Source organism: Bos indicus x Bos taurus, chromosome 20 (assembly GCF_003369695.1).
Source record: "Bos indicus x Bos taurus breed Angus x Brahman F1 hybrid chromosome 20, Bos_hybrid_MaternalHap_v2.0, whole genome shotgun sequence".
Lineage (NCBI taxonomy): Eukaryota > Metazoa > Chordata > Mammalia > Artiodactyla > Bovidae > Bos > Bos indicus x Bos taurus.
Genome location: NC_040095.1, coordinates 5,200,033 through 5,215,578, shown reverse-complemented (window position 1 = coordinate 5,215,578; position 15,546 = coordinate 5,200,033). Strand labels below are relative to the sequence as shown.

The following is a 15,546-nucleotide window of genomic DNA, read 5'->3' as shown; positions in this document are numbered from 1 at the left end:
CAAGAAGAGCCTCAGGCTCCGTTCCACCAGAGGGTCTTTGGCTGCCTGACCCCAGCAGGCAGCCCTTTGGGAATCGGCTGGCGATGCCCACACAGCGTTGGGACCCCAGATCCAACATTCAGGGTGGCTGCAGGTCCTCTGTTTGTGCAGCTGGGACCAAGGGAGACTGATCATGGGGGTGATCTCAGGCTGCAGGCCTGGACAACAGGCCCACCCTGGAGCTTACTTGACACCTGCCTCAGTCAGGACCCAGCTGGGGAAGGGCGTCTCCAATTCCGGCAGAACTGCCTGCACCCCTGGGAGTCAGCACCAGCGTGTGCGCCCCACACAGAGAACAGCAGGAGAGGCTGTTGACAGGTGGGAGGGCATATCCACTCCCCCTCAACCGGGCCCAGGGGTGACCCCAAGTTCGGGGAGACGCCCTTTGAGAAAGCAGGCCATGCATAATAATGATGGGACTACACCTCGATTCTGAATGATCTGTCCTTCAATGCACTTACAGCAGGTGCAGGGCAAAGCGGGGCCGGAGGCACTGGCAGAAGCACCCCGCTCCTACCACATGCTGGACTCTGGGCCCAACCCCAGTCCTCCAGGCTGCCTTCCTATGAAATAAGCTCTCTCGTGGCTTCCCAGAATGCATCTGCTCCTTCCCGCCGCAGTCCTGGTGCTCCATCAGCCTCAGCCACAAGCGCCCCCTAACCAGTCTTGTCCCACCTCCATCAGCCTCAGCCACAAGCACCCCCTAACCAGTCCTGGCCCACCTCCAAGCCTCCAAACTACTGCTTCCTTCCCAGGTTGCCCTTCCCTCAGGAGGTGGCTGCTCTTTATTGCTATTTAGATCTAGGCTCAAACATTGCCCCCAAGAGAAGCCTTCCCTGATCACCTACTGATCTGGGCCGCAGATGATTCTGACTTTGACGTTGTTTGTTTCTTGCTGGCTTGTGAGCTTCAAGAACTGAGATCAGGGGCCCTTTCACTTGCTCTTTTAGCTCAAACTCCAGCACAAGACGGCGTGTGGAAGGCACTCGATAAATACTTGCGTGAACAGATAAGAGACCGGGAAACAGTCTCTGCGAACAAATGAGATGCTGGGAAAGGCTGAAGGCAGGAGGGGATGACAAAGGACGAGATGGGTTGATGGCATCACCGACTCAATGGACATGAGTTTGAGCAAACTCAGGGAGATAGTGAAGGACAGAGATGCCTGGCGTGCTGCAGTCGATGGAGTCGCAAAGAGTCGGACACGACTGAGCGACTGAACAAGAACAGAGAGGCTGACTGAGTGAATGCACATGCTCAGTTAAAACACAAAGGACCTGCCCAGCTTCCCAAGGTCCTGCCAATGCCAGGCCGGTCCAGTAACAAGACCAGTCCCAGGATCTGTGGATGATGAGGTGGAAGCTCTTGAGAAGAGTCTCCCTATGTCAGGATGGGCTCTGGGTTTATGCCTAGTTATTTTTATTGAACGCTGACTACCCGGCAAGCAGACATGGAGGTCTTTGTTTAATTCACAGCCTCCCTGTGCATGGTCACCATGGTGATTCCCACATCAGGGATAAGCAGACACACTTGAGGATGTTAAGCAACTGGCTCAAGGTCTCTTGGCTATCAAGTCAGAGACCCCACTCAGCCTGGCCCTGGAGGCCCACTGCTCAGACACCTCACTCTCCCGCTTCCCCACACACCCCTACGTCAGTCCCCAAGTCTAGGGAGGGGATGAGGCAGGAACAAGAGCTCTTTGAACGAAGCCGTTCCTACAAACATCCACCAGGACCTTGCTCTGTGTGAGTCCCAGGGCCCAGGGCAGAGGACACAGAGCCACCGGGCTGCCCCACCCTCCTGCAGCTGCGGGACACCCATGTCACAGGGAGTCACCCATCACGTGGTCTTCTGGAAAGCTTTTCCTTAATTAAGGGTAATCAAAATTCCTCTGGTTTTTGTGGATTTCTTAAAATTCCTCTAGTGGGGTGGGGAGGGTATGTGGAGTGAGTACTAATGTCTAAATTCAGCGGAGACCCTTGAGGTGGTAGGGGGATGGGAGGGGGAGTTTGGCCAGACAGTAAGCTGACTGGGTAGGCTGGCCTCCCAGGCCTTGCCCCAGTTTGGAGCCATTTCCGCCCCCAAAGTCCTACTTCCCCCCTCTGCAGCCCCAAGCTCTGTACCTTGGCAGAGGGCCAGAGGGCACCCGCCTAGGGAAAAGTGCCCAGCTCAGCATTCGGTAGCAAGCCTTGGAGTACAGACACCAGGACCTCTGTTGAGACCCTGGAATTTTTTAATTTGAAGCCCCAAGTTCGCTCTCTCTTGCTCTCTCTCACTCCCTCTCATTCATTCATTCATTCCTGGCACGCTGCACACGCTCCCCTCCTCCCACACCCCAGCCCATTGTCATTCTGGTGGCATTTCAGCCTGCTGCAGGCGTGGGGAGGCTCCCTCTTCCACATTTCTCTGTTGAATCCCTGGCAAGGACAAAGCCGGTAGGAGCGAGATTCGCTAACTAGCTTTTCAGTTTCATGGCCGGAGGTTGTCAGGACAGTGCAGAGGAAACTGCCAACGATCCCGAGCGCGGCCCATGAATCTGGGGCAGAGCAGGCGAGAACAAGGGAGCGCTTCAGCTGGGGTGGGGGTGCCGGCAGCCACTTGGATGAGAAAGTTCTCTTCTTCCAAATTTCTTTGATTCAGATTCTGTGCTAATTAAAAAAAAAAAAATCGATTCAGCAGTTTTCAGCCTTCCTCAATAAAGTGTTTAGAGGGCTAAGAAAGAAAAAACAGAAACAGTGCTCTGGAGATCCTTCTCTATGGGGGGATGAGGACCAGTCGGTCACAGGTTGCTAGGAAGTGGGGGTTGTTAATTTGAGGAAGAGTTGTCATATTCCCGTGTTCTCTGCATTCTTGGATGATAGCACACATGTATGTCCAGATGAAGGCACGCTGTCAAAATGAAAAGATCTGCATCCCAACCTCAAGCTCAGCCACAGAGCTGCTGAGTGGCCGTGGGCTGGAGGCTCTCCCTCTCTCTCTGGACTCTCAAAATGGAGAGGATTGAATAGAACAAGGCCTAATATCCTTTCTCACCTCTGTGCTTCTCTGCCTTTACCAAGCCCACCAGGAATCTTTTCATCCCCTCCAGTCTGAGGTCTCTGGTCTCCTGAGCAGAATCTCAGATGGGTCTGAATCTTAAGGACTGGTCTGTGACCTCCCGAGAGGTGAGTGACAGAACAGTGGCATCAGGAAGAATGGGTTTCATTTAACCTGTCGTGCCATCCAAGACTCCCCAGCTGGATATATTTGGGCAAGTTAACACAGAAGAATAACGTTGTGAACTTTCACTGGGGTTTTGTTTTATGGTTCCCAGAACTTCCTCAAATATATTCTCTTTCAAATACATGCCTCACAACTACCCTATAAGTGAGGTCCTATCATTCGCCCTTTTACAGATAAGAAAAGTGAGGTTCACATGCCCAAAAGGCTGACCAAGTCTAACCAGAGCTCCTACCCAGCACTTTGGTTTGCTCCGGCCTAAGACAGACAAAAGTTGCTCCCAGAGAAGCAATTTGTGCAAGGGAGAAAAGTCAGGCACATTTTGCCAGATCCTTCCTTCCAGGTCCTGGCTCCTGTGCCACCCCACACTGCCCTCTATTTGGTTGTATCTGTCCAAGGCTCTTAGCTGCAAGCAACATAAATGAAGTATGGGTGATTTAAACTGAAAGCAAATTTATTAAAAGGATGCTGAGCAGCTCACATATGAGACAGGAAGGGTGGAGAACGAGGCTTAGAAGGTAGGCAGGAATAAAGGGAAGTCACACAGCCAGAATCACAGCTCAAACTCTTGCAACAAAACCAGCCCAGCAACGTCACCACTGCAGCTGCTACAAACACAGAGTCTGTGGCGCCACCACCGGTGCTGTCTCTGCTAACCTTGGCCACGTGTCTGCACCCGAGCTGCAAGGGGAGCCGGGAAAGTGTGTACTGGGCACTTCCACCTTCTATAGGAAGGCTCTGCTGCCCAACAAATCTTAGAGGGTGGAGGCTACCCCCAAAATAGGAAGGGTATTGAAATGCCAAGTGACCAAGCAGATGGTAAGTGTGCAGGTAAAGTCAGGTCAGGCCAGGTAACAACAACAAAAAAATCCTAAATCTGAATGACTTTAAAACACCAAAGACTTATTTCTTGATCACTCTACAGCTCCATCAAGGGTCAGCTGAGGGCTCTGCTCTAGGTCACCCAGAGCCCAGGCTAATGGAGCATCTACCATCATTGCCAGAGAGAGAGATCTGGAGCAGTTATTACAGAGTTTAGTCCAGAAGTGACATCACTCTACTCCTGGCTCATTGGCTGGAACTAGTCACATGGTCCTGCCTTGGGGCCAACATGTACAATACTGCCTTGGGCCTAGAAGGCAGAGAGCTGAGAATACCTGGTGATGTCCACAGCCCACTAAATGGAACCTGCCAATCAGAGCCTTCCTCGGGAGGGAATAGAAGAAAATGGCACTGGAATGGAGGCAGGAGACCTGGGTTTCATTTTGGGTTGAGCCACTGGGACCTGTACATTTCTCTAGCACCCCTAAAAATGGAGAAAACCCCCACTTTGAAGTGTGATCCCAGGAAGCAGTCCACTCAAATATTAGCAGCATGTGGCAGCAGCAAATGCTCAGCACACAGCCCACCAATGAAGTCCTGAACAGGCTTGGAGAAGCCAGTGCCAGGAGCGGACCCAGGCTCCTGGAGCTCAGGCAGGAAGGCAATGTTGTCCTCACCCACAGGCTCTTCAGCGGCTGCACTGTCTCCCCAGAAAGAAAAGCACTTCTCGGTAGCCCCAGGATCCCTCTGGAAATTAACCCTCTGTGAACAACAAGAGCTGAGATTTCCGGTGTGTTCACAGGCCTCTTGGGCCCCATTCTGTTTCAGCTGCAGAGAGGTGCCTGCCAGACTGAGCCCCAGGAAATCAGGGAGTGGGGCACTGTGAGCAGCGTCTGCTGACTCCTGAGCGGCCTTGCACCCCAGCCCTTCCTAAAGCTGCAAAGCTGACACTTCCAAAGGAGTGAGAGCAACTATTGGGAACATTGTGCCCCGTGATCCACAGACTAAACATTTAAGCTTCTTTCAAGATCCAGTCCTGGAAAAAGTGCAGGTGGAACTTCTGAGACAAGTGGGTTTCATGGACACAGCAGAAACCACTAGTTCCTCCCAACACACACTTGCCGCTTCTTCCTTAAGAATACGTACAGCAGTTTTTAACCAGGGGTTGTACCAGAGGTCCAGCTACACTTCCCAACCTGCTCCACAGCGCTCTAGGGCCTGGTGACTTAAGCAGCCCACCTGGGTCAGAGCTTTCACGATGGCAGAGGAGCCTGGGAGGCTAAAGGTCATGGAGCTGCCCTGTCGGTCTTCCTCCAGACTTTTCCATGAGACAGACGAATTTCTGTTATTTTGTGGTTTATAATTACTATTGATAAAAGCAAAATTCAACTGTGCAAAGCTATTGTAGAGGCAGAAAAGTAACTGTTAATCACTCCTGTCTTTGAAGGAGCATGGGGCTTGTTAAAAGTGTGACCTCATGTTCGGATGGCCTCTTTCATGGGCCTGGAACTGGGTTTGGAAGAGAGGGCTTGAAAGGCATCATCTGTGGGGCAACCTGTCAGGCAGGAGTATCCAGCATTTCACAGGCAAACCACGAGGCACGGAGTGAAGATGAGATGGAGCGAGTAAGGGAAGAGAGAAGGTGATGAGCTAGGACAGAGGCTGGTGTGCCCATGGGGAGAAACAGCTGACCATGAATCCCTCAGGACATATAAAGTCATCTAAGAATCTAAGTCGTCTAAGGAATCAAGGTGCTGCATTTCACAAGAAAATCCATAGACTAAAATGAACACAGTAGAGGCTGGAGTTCTGATGCAGCAGTGACCATGGAGAGGTTGCAGAAATTGTGTCGTGGGGTCAGGCTTGGCCTTCTGCAGGGTCTAGGATAGTGGTGGTGGGCAGAGGGCGGGGTGGGCAGTGACAAGGAAGGAGTGAGCAGTCTGAGCCAGATCTCAAGGGGCAGGGACGCCCTAGCCAGCATCCACCACGTGAGATACTTCTTGCCGCTTCCTCATCCGTCTCCCTGCCCCAAGTCTCACCAGGTCCAATCACACCCCATGTTGCCCCAGAGAAATCTTTGTCAATTTTCCATCTGGTACTCCTTCTGTCCTATTTAAAGCCCACTGTTTCCACTCCAAGGTCAAATTTAATTCCTGAAATGGTAGCATTTGAGCTCCCAGCTTATTTCATCCACCTCATCTCCTGCTGGTCCCCACTCTACCCCAAATACATGCTCTGCAACCCCACGGGACTGGCATCCCTCTGCAGAATACATCCAATGCTCTTCAAGATCCTGGGCCTCTGCTCAAGCTGGAACCTTCTGCCTGGGGCTCTGATCCTCTCTCCTCTCTATGTGCTTATCCAGGAAAGGTCCTTTAGTTGCAACATACATGAACTCTGGCTGGTTTAATCAGTAAAGTGATGCAGTAAAGAATATGGGGTGGGGCTTCCCTGATGGCTCAGTGGTAAAGACTATGCCTGCCGATGCAGGAGACAAGGGGTTTCAATTCCTGATCCGGGAAGATCCCACACGCCACAGGGCAACTGAGTCTGTGTGCCACAACTATACAGCCTGTGCTCTAGAGCCCAGGATCCACGAGTACTGAAGCCCGTGTGCCCTGGAGCCTGTGCTCAGCAGCAAGAGAAGCCATGCGAAGAGAAGCCCACACACCACAGTAGAGAGTAGCCCCTGCTGGCCACAACTAGAGAAAGTCCTGCACAACGAAGACTCAGCACAGCACCCCCCCACCCCCCAAAAAAAGGAATACGAATGGCTCCTGGAATCCCTGGGAGGGCCAGAGATCCAAGCCTAGAGATGACATGGACAGGAGTCGCCCCTAAAATCACAGCACTGGACATTCCACGGAGATGCCACCGCCCCAGTGCTGGGTCGGAACAGCATCAGGTGCCTCTGACATGGACTGTACAGATACTGGACACCCCTGTGGGGCCCCCACCACGGCCCTCTGAAAGCAGGACACCACCTTCTGGCAGGGAACATGCTTTCTTCACCTGCCACCTGCTGCACCAAGCACCACAGTGGCCTCTGATAGCTGGAGTGGAAACCATACGCTTAGGAAGTGGGGAAATAAGTCTCTGGGCTGCCAGGTAGAAGAGGTCTCCCCACCCTACAGAGACTCACAGGCGGGGATGGCCCAAATGAACGAACGTGTTCAAAGGCACTTCCATAAAGAAGGGCAACACCCACCACACTCATGAGGACTCTGCTTGAATGTCACCTCTTGTGGGACATCCCCACGGCTGACTTGAGCAGTTACCTGCACCCTCTGTACCCTTGGTACCCACTTCCATTCTCAGGAACCACTATTGATGACCTCCCTCAAGGTATGAACGTGCTTCTCTTTACAGACAAGAGATGCAAGAGCCAGAGGGGAGATGTCAAGGATATTTTCAAGGGCACCATCAACCAAAGGTAATCACTTAGGTATAAGTGGCCAGCTGGAAACAAGGGTGAGAGTTGGGAGTAGAGGTTGAGGTGGGGAGGTTGACAAAGAGAAGCTAAAAAACCAACATGCCAAAAAATAATCGCCCTTTTGGGCTTGTTGATGGGGGTCGGAATTTTCTACCCAAACAGGCAAACGTTCCTGATCCGGACCCATTGTCAGAATCTCTTAGGAAACTTGTTATAAATGCAAATGGCCATGACCCACCTCTTGGGAATGATTCTGTAGATCTGAGGGACGGCTGGGCATCTGTATTTTTAATGAGGTCCTTAGGGAATTTTGATGAACACCAAAGTTGAAGAAAGACAAACCAAAGACATCTATAAAGGTATACGTAGTGAACTAGGTGGATTTATAGTCATTCCTAGACATGATCTGAAGGGATGGGGCCCAGGAGAAGGAAGCTGATTCATTCACGCTTTTAGCCAATCATTTGTTTGTTAGTTTCTATGTTCAGTCATTCCACAATAATGGATTTAGCGGAGCAATGTGGTCAGGTTTGTATCAGTCAGGATGGGCTAGATTATGCTGCAGTAAAAAACAACTCCACTATCTCAGTGGCTCAAAACAACCAAGGTTTATTTTTCAATCCTGCTGGTCCATTAGGGGCCAACTGGAGCCCCTACTCCACGACCTCTCATTTGGGCCCAGGATAATAGATCAGCCACTATCTCAAATTGTGCTGGTTATCATGACAGGTGAAAGGAGAATTCTTGGAGGGTCTCATGTTAGTACTTAAATATCCCAGCCCAGAAGGGACATGAATCCCTTCTGCTTACAGCTCACTGGCCAGAACCAGTTACATGGCCCCCAACTAACCCTTTGGTTCAGGACTGCTGCACCTCCATACTACAGCAGGACGGGGCAGAGGCTCTATCAGCAAGACAAAGCCTTCCCAGACACCCTCAGCTTCTATCTCCTCGGTCAGAACTGACACCTATGGTCACCCTTAGCAACCCAAGGAATCTGGGGCAGACACTTTAACAGGGCACACTGAAGCCCAAGAGAAAACTGGGTTTCGATGATAAGACAGGGAGTGGATACTGGGTAGGCAACTAGAAGCAAATGAATCAACAGGGGAGTCACTGGAGAATGACAGGTAGCATTGTCTGTGTGAAAACAGAAGACAGACAGAATGGATCCAGATCCCAACAGCAGTAGCGTGGACGGCCCAACTGTGAGCCTGGCTTCCCTGAGGCCATCAGTGCAGGGGCTGGCTAAGAGGCTCTCTATGTAATCAAAAGATCAAAACTAGCAAGTAGCAAGTATAATTCAAAATACATATTGGGACTTCCCAGAAGTCCAGCTGCTAAGACTCCACCCTCCTAACCACGGGGCCAAGGTTCAACTCCTGACCAGACAACTAGATTCCACATGTTGAGACTAAAAGATCCCGTCTGCTACAGTGAGGGCTTGGAGTGGCCAAATAAAAACAAATACTTAAAAAAAAATTATAAAATAAACACATATTAATCAAGATTTCTGCCCCATAACAGACTACAACTGAGTACACTAGGAAGTTGTATCAAGGCCATATTATTAGCTATTAGCTATTGAGTGCCAACTATGTGTCAGGTTCCGCATACATACTATCTGTTTTACAACAACAAATAGCAAGTATTAATATTCTCATTTTACAGATGAGCAAACTGAGGCTCAGACTGGTTCATGGATGGTTCAAGGTCACACACATGATAAGAGAGGTTCCCAATCCAAACTCAACCCAGATTTCAAACTTCCCATTCTTTTCTTACATTATATCAGATCACTTCTTTCACTAAGCATCCTTTAGTAATAAGAATTTGAAATGACAATGTGCTAAAAACATTGCAGCCTGAAATGTTATCTAAGATGCACATTTGGTGGGAGAGGCAGTGATAGTATTGATCGGTGCTGAGGACACCTGCTTATCAAAGCCTTGTTTTCTGAGTGTGTGTTTGGATCCAGTCGGTCATTAGAGATTCTGGAAAACATCACAAAGAAATAAACAAAAAGCAGCTGAGATCCCTTGGTGCAGATGTAGCCAATATACTACAGACAGCAAATTTCGAGAAACGCCGTATACTGTCAATTAAAAAATGAACATCTGTATGGCCTAAGACTTAGTAAGGCTCTTTGGATGAACATATGGAAGCAAGGAGAAAAAGGGCCACACCATAAACATGAATGAGGACCAACAACCTGTCTAACCCAACTGGGCGTGGTGTCTAAATGCAGCCCCGGACTCTGGAATGCTCCTGAAAGACTGGAAGGATATCAAGGCAACCCACAGATTTCCCTCTAACCTTAGGGCCTGCTCTCAGCTCCAGGCTCCTAGCTCAGTTCAGTCATTCATTATGGAAAGCTCACTGGATTGCACCTGACCCCTCTGTAAACACAGCCAGTATATTGATGATATTCTGCCATTTGGTGGAGGGCAGTATCAAAAATCTTAAATAGCCTATTCCTATACTTAGAAGAGTTTTGCCAAGAGAACACACTGGTCATAGCAAACACCCTCTTCCAACAACACAGGAGAAGACTCTACACATGGACATCACCAGATGGTCAACACCAAAATCAGACTGATTATATTCTTTGCAACCAAAGATGGAGAAGATCTATACAGTCAGCAAAAACAAGACCCAGAGCTGACTGTGCCTCAGATCATGAACTCCTTATTGCAAAATTCAGACTTAAATTGAAGAAAGTAGGGAAAACCACTAGACCATTCAGGTATGACCTAAATCAAATCCCTTACGATTATACAGGGGAAGTGAGAAATAGATTCAAGGGATTAGACCTGATAGACAGAGTGCCTGAAGAACTATGGATGGAGGTTCATGACACTGTACAGGAGGCAGTGATCAAAACCATCCCCAAGAAAAAGAAACACAAAAAGGCAAAATGGTTGTCTGAGGAGGCCTTACAAATAGCTGAGAAAAGAACAGAAGCTAAAGGCAAAGGAGAAAAAGAAAGATACCCAACTGAATGCAAGTTCTAAAGAATAGCAAGGAGAGATAAGAAAGGTTTCCTCAGCGATCAGTGCAAAGAAATAGAGGAAAACAATAAAATGGGAAAGACTAGAGATCTCTTCAAGAAAATTAGCGATATCAAGGGAATATTTCATGCAAACATGGGCACAATAAAGGGCAGAAATGGTAGGGACCTAACAGAAGCAGAAGATATTAAGAAGAGGTGGCAAGAATACACAGAAGAACTGTATAAAAAATCTTCACGACCCAGATAATCATGATGGTGTGATCACTGACCTAGAGCCAGACATCCTGGAGTCCAAAGTCAAGTGGACCTTAGGAAGCATCACTATGAACAAAGCTAGTGGAGGTGATGGAATTCCAGTTGAGCTATTTCAAATCCTAAAAGATGATGCTGTGAAAGTGCTACACTCAATATGCCAGCAAATTTGGAAAACTCAGCAGTGGCCACAGGACTGGAAAAGGTCAGTTTTCATTTCAATCCCAAAGAAGGGCAATGCCAAAGAATGTTCAAACTACCGCACAATTGCACTCATCTCACATGCTAGCAAGGTAATGCTCAAAATTCTCCAAGCCAGGCTTCAACAGTACATGAACCATGAACTTCCAGATGTTCAAGCTGGATTTAGAAAAGGCAGAGGAACCAGAGATCAAATTGCCAACATCTGCTGGATCATGGGAAAAGCAAGAGAGTTCAAGAAAAACATCTAGTTCTGCTTTAGTGACTACGCCAAAGCCGCTGACTGTGTGCGTCAGGACAAACTGTGGAGAATTCTTAAAGAGATGGGAATACCAGACCACCTGACCTGCCTCCTAAGAAACGTGTATGTAGGTCAAGAAGGAACAGTTAGAACTGAACGTGGAAAAACAGACTGGTTCCAAATTGGGAAAGGAGTACATCAAGCCTGTATATTGTCACCATGCTTATTTAACTTATATGCAGAGTACATTATGCAAAATGCCGGGCTAGATGAAGCACAAGCTGGAATCCAGATTGCCAGGAGAAATATCAATAACCTCAGATATGCAGATGACAGCACACTTATGGCAGAAAGCGAAGAGGAATTGAAGAACCTCTTGATGAAAGTAAAAGAGGAGAGTGAAAAAGTTGGCTTAAAGCTCAACATTCGGAAAATGAAGATCATGGCATCCAGTCCCATCACTTCATGGCAAATAGATGGGGAAACAGTGGAAACAGTGTCAGACTTTATTTTTGGGCTCCAAAATCACTGCAGATGGTGACTGAAGCCATGAAATCAAAAGACACTTACTCCTTGGAAGAAAAGTTATGACCAACCTAGACAGCATATTCAAAAGCAGAGACATTACTTTGCCAACAAAAGTCCGTCTAGTCAAGGCTATGGTTTTTTCAGGAGTCATGTACTGATGTGAGAGTTGGACCATAAAGAAAGTTGACCGCTGAAGAATTGATGCTTTTGAAGTATGGTGTTGAAGAAGACTCTTGAGAGTCCCTTGGCCTGCAAGGAGATCAAACCAGTCAATCCTAAAGGAAATCAGTCCTGAATATTCATTGGAAGGACTGCTGTTGAAGCTGAAACTCCAACACTTTGGCCACCTGATGCAAAGAACTGACACATCTGAAAAGACTCTGATGCTGGGAAAGATTGAAGGTGGGAGGAGAAGGGGACGACAGGATGAGATGGTTGGATGGCATCACCGACTCAATGGACATGAGTTTAAGCAAGCTCCGGGAGTTGGTAATGGACATGGAAGTTTGGTGTGCTGCAGTCCATGGGGTTGCAAAGAGTCGGACACGACTGAGCAACTGAACTGAACTGATACTTAGAAGATGGTTAAGAATCCTCCTACAATGCAGGAGACCAGGGTTCAATCCCTGGGTTGGGAAGATCTCCTGGAAAAGGGAATGGCAACCCACTCCAGTATTTTTGCCTGGAGAATTCCATGGATAAAGGAGCCTGGAGGAATACAGTCCATGGGCCACAAAGAGCCAGACACAACTGAGCGACTAACATTACATTACATTATATACTTAGAAGAGCAAATTTCCCATTTACTCATTATTTTTTTTCATTCATCCATATTTACCAAGAGCCTATACGTACAGGCACTATTTAGGTGCTAAGGACACAATGATAAAACAGACAAACCCTTCCTTCATGTAATTTAGAAGTTAGTAGAGGAGACACTGGTTAATTAAATAACTTCCCCACCCAAACGTAAACTTGTGACTGTATTATATTATCAACATTGGCTGGGGACCAGGAATTACGCTAACTAGAATGTCAAACTGAAGCTTCATCCTCACCAGAGCCCTGAGGAACTAAGGCTCTGAGACATGACGCGACTTTCCCAGTCACACCACCCCAAAGCGATGCAGCCAGGATTCCAATCCAGTGTCATCTGATGCAGAAGCCCTCATGCCTGGCTGCTTTTTCATATCTCCCTTGGCAAATTATGGATCTCATTTCCAGTTTCTGCCCTCTCTCTTTTGGACATCCAGGTTTAGCCTTGTAGTCGTTGACATAAAATATTCCAGTCCTTAGTATGTACAATTCACAGGGCTCAGGCAATGTGCTACAGACCAATTGTAACAATGAGAAGCAATGATTATTTTTTCCTAAAGGATATCTGAAAATGAGATCACTACCTGGGCCAAAATTAAAACAATATCTGCGTAGAAATTTCTAAAGATCCTGGATTATTAATACAGCAATGGCGCTCCCTGGTGACAGTCATTGTATATTACATGTCTTTGTATTTTGGGTGTAGTGGAAACTTACTGCAACTCTGGATGAGTAATAAACCAGGAGAAGGGAGTGACAGAGGATGAGATGATTGGATGGCATCACCGACTCAATGGACATGAATTTGAGCAAATTCCGGGAGATAGTGAAGGACGGGGAAGTCTGGTGTGCTGCAGTCCATGAGGTCACAGAGTCAAATAGGACTTAGCAACTGCACAAGTCTTGATTACTTTCTCTTCATTCCCTTGACCCCACCACAACCCATTTATAGCGATTCCAGACACAAGGTCACAGCTATAAGATTCAACCTGTTTTCACAGTTCAGAATTCTAGCAACTAGGATATGATACAAGGTCCTCATGAGACTGACAAACGATTAAACCATTTGCTGTCAGTCTCCAGGATCACTTATCCGTTTGGTCATGATGGATTAATCCATCATCCCCTGCTTTTTCTGCAAGTGGTGGCTACAAATGACACCCTCCTCCACCCACCCCCAACACAGACTGTCTCTCTGACTTTACCCCATGATTATAGGAAATGGACCAAAATGTAGTTTCAGCTAGGTATTGAGCTATGGGCTGGAAACATGGTGATGAACAGCAAGCTGCGGTCCTGGCTCTAAAACTTTAGCCGTGGGAACAGGTGGCCAATTTACCTATAAATTATTCACTTTCAATTATAATAATTGTTACAAGAAAGAGGCTTTGAGAGTCTATAAAAGTGAGATAAAACCAATTAGGTCAGAAGGTCAGAAAAGTTTACCCTGAGGAAAGAGAGTAAGATGTGCCTGTCAAAATGGAGAAGAGGCTGGCCAAAGTGATCAGAGAGTTTAGAGAAGAATGAACTTGGGGGCCCAGGCAGCCTGAACCCAGGCCTCTCCTGGGGCTAAAAGTGGGTGATAAGTGTGGGAACAATTAGGAGAAATAGTCATTATGAAATCCCCAGGATGGCTGAAGTATTAAGAGATAATGTTGGTTGTTAACTTAACCTTTGAGGAAGAGTGAACTTGAGTTAAAGGCTGAGTATAAACTATAACACCCCAGTATTCATTTTAAGGGCTAAATGCTTTTACATGGGAAATGTTGGAGTGGAGAGCATCCATAATAGAGAGATCTCTATTATTTCTTTTCTTAGGAGCCAAGGATACTGAAGAATTTATTATTTACATATCCTCCACTGCTTATGGAAGATGAGGAAATAACAATGCCTAGGTTATGGGCAAGAGTTCAGTCAGTAACAGGCAAAAGCTGAAAGGAAGAGAGGATAGTGGTGGCAGTTCCAATGATGAATTGTAGCTACAAAAAAAAATAAGAAAAAAAGCCTTACCTTTGATATCAGCTAGCTCACAAAATGTAGTACACCTTAGCTTAAACATCGCCAAGATTTGGATTCAGGAGACCTGACTTCAACCCCTCCTCTTGCACCTTTAGCTAGGTGATCAGGGTAACAAACTCTGTGCCTCCATTTTTGGATCTGCAAAATAGCGATAATAACTGCTTTTTAGATTATGAAGTAGTGTATATAAAGTACTTGGTATCATGCCTGTAATATTCCAATTACTCAACATTCACTTATTATTATTATAGGCTTCCCAGGTGGCTCAGTAGTAAAGAATCCACCTGCCAAAGCAGGGGACACGGGAAATTAGAGTTCTGTTCCCTGAGTGGGGAAGATCCCCTGGAGAAGGAAATAGCAACCCACTCCAGTATTCTTGCCTGGAAAATTCCATGGAGAGAGGAGTCTGACAAGCCACAGTCCATGGGTGTTGCAAAGAGTCACACAGAACTGACCAAGCAAGTCAAAAAAAAAAACAAAAAAAACTATCCGGAAGGAAATACACACACACACAAAATCAGGGAACTTTTTTACAGCACAATTTTATGTTATTTTTCAATTTTCTAAAATAAGTATGTATTTCTACTAAAATCAGAAGGGGAAATAAAACCCACAATTTTTGAATTTAAAAAATGTGACTAGTCCACTGCTTCCCACATTTCCCAGATCATATTTGTTGCTCAAGAAGGGCGTGGGAATACATGTAAAAATCACGGATTCCCAGGCCACGACCTAGAAATACTGAATCAGAATCTCTAAGGGACAAACCTGTTAACCTATGCATTCAATCAGCCTAGCAGACGATTCTTAAAATCAGGTACTCTGGGAATGCGCAGATTTAGAGCGAGGGGGCAGTACCGGGTGAGGGCGAGGAAGGCCAGCCCATGCTGCAGCAATCACTAGGGCCTACGCCTACAAGTCCCATCCTGTCCCACAAACTGGAGACGCGAGCCCGGAGCCTGC

At 47.3% G+C, this 15,546-nt stretch overlaps 1 long non-coding RNA gene across 3 annotated transcripts in view; it reads right to left on the bottom strand.

Moving 5' to 3' along the window:
- The window catches only part of LOC113878911, a 69,153-nt gene extending 53,696 nt beyond the window's left edge, over positions 1–15,457 (bottom strand). For 2 of the 3 annotated variants that reach the window (XR_003507160.1, XR_003507161.1), the window contains exons 1-2: positions 15,352–15,457; positions 14,575–14,721 (exon numbers count right to left, since the gene is read on the bottom strand). This is a non-coding gene — a long non-coding RNA (uncharacterized LOC113878911). Of the gene's footprint in view, positions 1–2,228; positions 2,688–14,574; positions 14,722–15,351 lie in introns of those variants that run through there. The other variant, XR_003507159.1, reaches the window with a different exon arrangement.
- Between the last annotated feature and the right edge of the window lie 89 nt (positions 15,458–15,546).